The sequence below is a fragment of the Dermacentor andersoni genome, chromosome 1, assembly GCF_023375885.2.
Source record: "Dermacentor andersoni chromosome 1, qqDerAnde1_hic_scaffold, whole genome shotgun sequence".
Taxonomy (NCBI): domain Eukaryota; kingdom Metazoa; phylum Arthropoda; class Arachnida; order Ixodida; family Ixodidae; genus Dermacentor; species Dermacentor andersoni.
In genome coordinates this window covers 76314853-76320852 of record NC_092814.1, presented here as the reverse complement: position 1 = coordinate 76320852, position 6000 = coordinate 76314853, and positions in this window count along the sequence as shown.

The following is a 6000-nucleotide window of genomic DNA, read 5'->3' as shown; positions in this document are numbered from 1 at the left end:
TTCTCCTCAATACGCGCATCTGCCGTGTGAGCGCATGCAAGCCGCATGCATCTTTGTGCAAGGTATTTTGACTGAGGTCACATCAAGCGAGCACACTCCAAGCCCTGTGTGTATCGCTTGCTCGATTTTTACGATCACTCCATTATTTCGTTTTCAGTTACTTCATTCGCTAAGCGTCGAGCTGCCACACCGTGTTTGGGAACGCGCGAAAACTCGCACCGGGATTGGTCGAATACGTGAGCATATTTTTTTTTATGGCCGTAACTGTCCCTAAAAACCCCTCCCGAAAATAATTTCTGGGTACTGACCCTCAGCTACTGACCCTCAGCTGAGGGTCAGTACCCAGAAACCCTCAGCAACCCTCAGCTACTGAATCCATGCCCCTGCTGCAGTGCGCAGTTTGGAGCTGCACGTGCTAACCATGCAGAGCTATCTATCGCACAACGTTTGCGCGCAGCCATAGTAGATATGCGAAATACTGGAGTCAGGCTTTTCCACACTGTTTGGTAGCATTACCCAAGATGTCCGACCTCCCGCTTATGGCACCAAGTATAGGGTAATTGAAAGTGTAAATACACAACCAGGAGTCATCAATAAAGTGAGAGGAACAGAGACAGCGAAGTGGATGCAAAGAATGAAAACAAAGAACAAAGCCATGGACATTTACAAGAAAGGGAAGGAAGGAATTAGAAGGAAAAATCTGTACTGCAACTCAAAGGGCAGTGCCATGCTATTTGAGGCTCGAGCTGGTTGCCTAAAGACAAGAACGTACTGGAGCATATATTAGCAACAAGATGAGGTATGTGCATGCTGCAGCAAAAATCCGGAGATCACTCAGCACATCCTAATGAATCATCATCATCATCATCATCATCAGCCTGGTTACGCCCACTGCAGGGCAAAGGCCTCTCCCATACTTCTCCAACAACCCCGGTCATGTACTAATTGCGGCCATGCCGTCCCTGCAAACTTCTTAATCTCATCCGCCCACCTAACTTTCTGCCGCCCCCTGCTACGCTTCCCTTCCCTTGGGATCCAGTCCGTAACCCTTAATGACCATCGGTTATCTTCCCTCCTCATTACATGTCCTGCCCATGCCCATTTCTTTTTCTTGATTTCAACTAAGATGTCATTAACTCGCGTTTGTTCCCTCACCCAATCTGCTCTTTTCTTATCCCTTAACGTTACACCTATCATTCTTCTTTCCATAGCTCGTTGCGTCGTCCTCAATTTGAGTAGAACCCTTTTCGTAAGCCTCCAGGTTTCTGCCCCGTAGGTGAGTACTGGTAAGACACAGCTATTATACACTTTTCTCTTTAGGGATAATGGCAACCTGCTGTTCATGATCTGAGAATGCCTGCCAAACGCACCCCAGCCCATTCTTATTCTTCTGATTATTTCCGTCTCATGATCCGGATCCCCCGTCACTACCTGCCCTAAGTAGATGTATTCCCTTACGACTTCCAGTGCCTCGCTGCCTATTGTAAATTGCTGTTCTCTTCCGAGACTGTTAAACATTATTTTAGTTTTCTGCAGATTAATTTTTAGACCCACTCTTCTGCTTTGCCTCTCCAGGTCAGTGAGCATGCATTGCAATTGGTCCCCTGAGTTACTAAGCAAGGCAATATCATCAGCGAATCGCAAGTTACTAAGGTATTCCCCATTAATTTTTATCCCCAATTCTTCCCAATCCAGGTCTCTGAATACCTCCTGTAAACACGCTGTGAATAGCATTGGAGAGATCGTATCTCCCTGCCTGACGCCTTTCTTTATTGGGATTTTGTTGCTTTCTTTATGGAGGACTACGGTGGCTGTGGAGCCGCTATAGATATTTTTCAGTATTTTTACATACAGCTCGTCTACACCCTGATTCCTTAATGCCTCCATGACTGCTGAGGTTTCGACAGAATCAAACGCTTTCTCATAATCAATGAAAGCTATATATAAGGGTTGGTTATATTCCGCACATTTCTCTATCACCTGATTGATAGTGTGAATATGATCTATTGTTGAGTAGCCTTTACGGAATCCTGCCTGGTCCTTTGCTTGACAGAAGTCTAAGGTGTTCCTGATTCTATTTGCGATTACCTTAGTAAATATTTTGTAGGCAACGGACAGTAAGCTGATCGGTCTATAATTTTTCAAGTCTTTGGCGTCCCCTTTCTTATGGATTAGGATTATGTTAGCGTTCTTCCAAGATTCCGGTACGCTCGACGTCATGAGGCATTGCGTATACAGGGTGGCCAGTTTCTTTAGAACAATCTGCCCACCATCCTTCAACAAATCTGCTGTTACCTGATCCTCCCCAGCTGCCTTCCCCCTTTGCATAGCTCCCAAGGCTTTCTTTACTTCTTCCGGTGTTACCTGTGGGATTTCGAATTCCTCTAGACTATTCTCTCTTCCATTATCGTCGTGGGTGCCACTGGTGCTGTATAAATCTCTATAGAACTCCTCAGCCACTTGAACTATCTCATCCATATTAGTAATGATATTGCCGGCTTTGTCTCTTAACGCATACATCTGATTCCTGCCAATTCCTAGTTTCTTCTTCACTGTTTTTAGGCTTCCGCCGTTCCTGAGAGCATGTTCAATTCTATCCATATTATACTTCCTTATGTCAGCTGTCTTACGCTTGTTGATTAACTTCGAAACTTCTGCCAGTTCTATTCTAGCTGTAGGGTTAGAGGCTTTCATACATTGGCGTTTCTTGATCAGATCTTTCGTTGCCTGCGATAGTTTACTGGTATCCTGCCTAATCGAGTTACCACCGACTTCCATTGCACACTTCTTAATGATGCCCACAAGATTGTCGTTCATTGCTTCAACACTAAGGTCCTCTTCCTGAGTTAAAGCCGAATACCTGTTCTGTAGCTTGATCTGGAATTCCTCTATTTTCCCTCTTACCGCTAACTCATTGATCGGCTTCTTATGTACCAGTTTCTTCCGTTCCCTCCTCAGGTCTAGGCTAATTCGAGTTCTTACCATCCTGTGGTCACTGCAGCGCACCTTGCCGAGCACGTCCACATCTTGTATGATGCCAGGGTTAGCGCAGAGTATGAGGTCTATTTCATTTCTAGTCTCGCCGTTCGGGCTCCTCCACGTCCACTTTCGGCTATCCCGCTTGCGGAAGAAAGTATTCATTATCCTCATATTATTCTGTTCCGCAAACTCGACTAATAACTCCCCCCTGCTATTCCTAGTGCCTATGCCATATTCCCCCACTGCCTTGTCTCCAGCCTGCTTCTTGCCTACCTTGGCATTAAAGTCGCCCATTAGTATAGTGTATTTGGTTTTCACTCTACCCATCGCCGATTCCACGTCTTCATAGAAGCATTCGACTTCCTGGTCATCATGACTGGATGTAGGGGCTAGACCTGTACAATCTTCATTTTGTACCTCTTATTAAGTTTAACAACAAGACCTGCCACCCTCTCGTTAATGCTATAGAATTCCTGTATGTTACCAGCTATATTCTTATTAATCAGGAATCCGACTCCTAGTTCTCTTCTTTCCTCTAGGCCGCGGTAGCACAGGACGTGCCCGCTTTTTAGCACTGTATATGCTTCTTTTGGCCTCCTAACTTCACTGAGCCCTATTATATCCCATTTACTGCCCTCTAATTCCTCCAATAGCACTGCTAGACTCGCCTCACTAGATAACGTTCTAGCGTTAAACGTTGCCAGGTTCATATTCCAATGGCGGCCTGTCCGGAGCCAGTGATTCTTAGCACCCTCTGCAGCGTCGCAGGTCTGACCGCCGCCGTGGTCAGTAGCTTCGCAGCTGCTGGGGACTGAGGGCCAGGGTTTGATTGTTGTGTTCATATAGGAGGTTGTGGCCAAGTACTGCACCAGGGTGGCCAATCCTGCTCTGGTGAGGGAGTGCGTTACCGGTTCTGGTCACCGGGATCAGGCCACACTCCAGGCCTGTTTGTGCAATTTTATCAACACGCGGATTTTTTTTTTTTTTTTAATCCGGTGGAAAATTGCCGGCACCGGGATTCGAACCACGGACCTCATGCACGCGAGGCGGGTGTTCTACCTCTACGCCACCGCTGCAACCTAATGCAATGCGAAGGGATTCACCCAGTGAGACCCGTAGGCAACGTACACCTTCCAGAAGCGCTTTGATTTAAAGTGCACCGAAGAATCGACCGGTCAGCAGCCAAGATAAGCAAGAGACGTGCAGAATATTGGTGAACAAAAAAAGAAAATCAGGGAAGCGATTGATATAACCGCATTCGTTACAGGCACATGTAGATTTACAAGGTAGATAGAGCAGTCCAGAGGAAGCGAAAAAATATTAAGGAGATGTATAGAAAAATACTGGAATGAAAAGCATCTATAACATACCTGATTAACTTAAGCAGGCTATTTGACTATTTGTAACCGACCCGTTTTAAAGGGGATGCCAATAAATCATCATCAGCAGCAGCAGCCCCATTAATTTGTAGGCAGGCTTCCAAATATAGTCAGCATGTGGTAAGGAAGAGATGGGATAGCGGCAACAGCTCCTGCTTCAGGACCCGACGGGGTAACCAACCGACTGTTACGTAACTTAGACGACCAAGCCATTACAATACTCACGAAAGACATATACCACGTGTGGGCAACGGGAGAGGTACCAACGCAATGGCGCACTGCCACGGTGGTCCTCATCCGAAAACCCGGCAAACCACTTAACCTCGACAAATTACGCCCCATCTCCCTTACTTCATGCATGGGTAAAGTAGCCGAGCACGTCATTCAAAACCGAGTGTCACGCTACATTGAGGAACACGAACTCCTCCCACACAACATGGTAGGGTTTCGACCCCACGTATCCACCCAAAATGTCATGTTACTCCTAAATATACAGATCTTTCGCGTTAAAACAAAAGACGTTCGAGGCATATCCTCGCCCTCGATCTCACGAAAGCATTCGACACCGTCTCGCACCACTTCGTGCTGGAGTCTGTGGCAGGCCTCGGCCTTGGCCAGAGATTTCAGGAGTACGTACGCTCTTTCCTAAAGGGCAGAGAAGCCCGACTGCGAGTCTCACAACTTAAATCGACCCCTACACCCTACAAATAGATAGGTTCAGCTCACAAAAACATTTTAAAGGTGTCGAAGGATTTGGCGGTGCAAAATGACAAAAAGAAAAGAAAAGGCCTACAAGAATGCAACTGTGCTTGTATATGTGCCGCCCCTTTTGTGGCAGTACTAGTCGCTATACACTAGAGGGGTAGTTCCTTCGAGCAACTTTATTCAGAGAAGTTCCTGAAGCAGGCGAAATCGGAAACATCAAAGTCACCGAAAAAGTCATTGTGATCTAAAAATTATGCATTGCTTGCCAGTCTCAAGTGAAATCATCGTAATAAAGTGTGTTTATGTAGCCCTTGAGAAGTGGTACTCGAGGCAAACTTTATTTTAATGCTTGCTTTCCCACACTCACGGCCCCTTCCCCCTGACATCTCCACGGAATTTTTACAAATCTTTATGTTCACGGGTGGGAAGGTATCCTAAGGTGGATAAGGTTTCACGTCAAGTTCTTTAGTTCAAATGAAAGCGTCATCGCTCGAGCACAACTGACGCACTTCACCGACATTCGTATATATATATTGTTAAAGGGACGCTAGGCAGAAAGTGGTTCTCATCGATATTAGTAAATTGCCATTCTACAATAAAAAAACAATCATTCTTACAATGAGAATGATAAGAATGCTAAGCCCCTTCTCATCAAAGACGGGTGGCGAAGCCGGCTTGAAGTGCTCGCACCAGCTCGCTATGATGTCGTTTTGGCGGCGTCTGCTAGGACCTAGTTAATTATTTGTCGCTAAAAATTGGCCAATATTGTATTCTAAATTTCATAAAGATTGAATTCGGCAAGTTTCGCGAACATTTACTGAACTAACGACGCCCAAATGCGAAAAAATACTTCGAAATATGTGACGGCACACTGCCATAACGGCGCTGGGGTTTAGACGCGAAATTAAGAAGAAAAAGAACAGTGGAGCTTCGACCT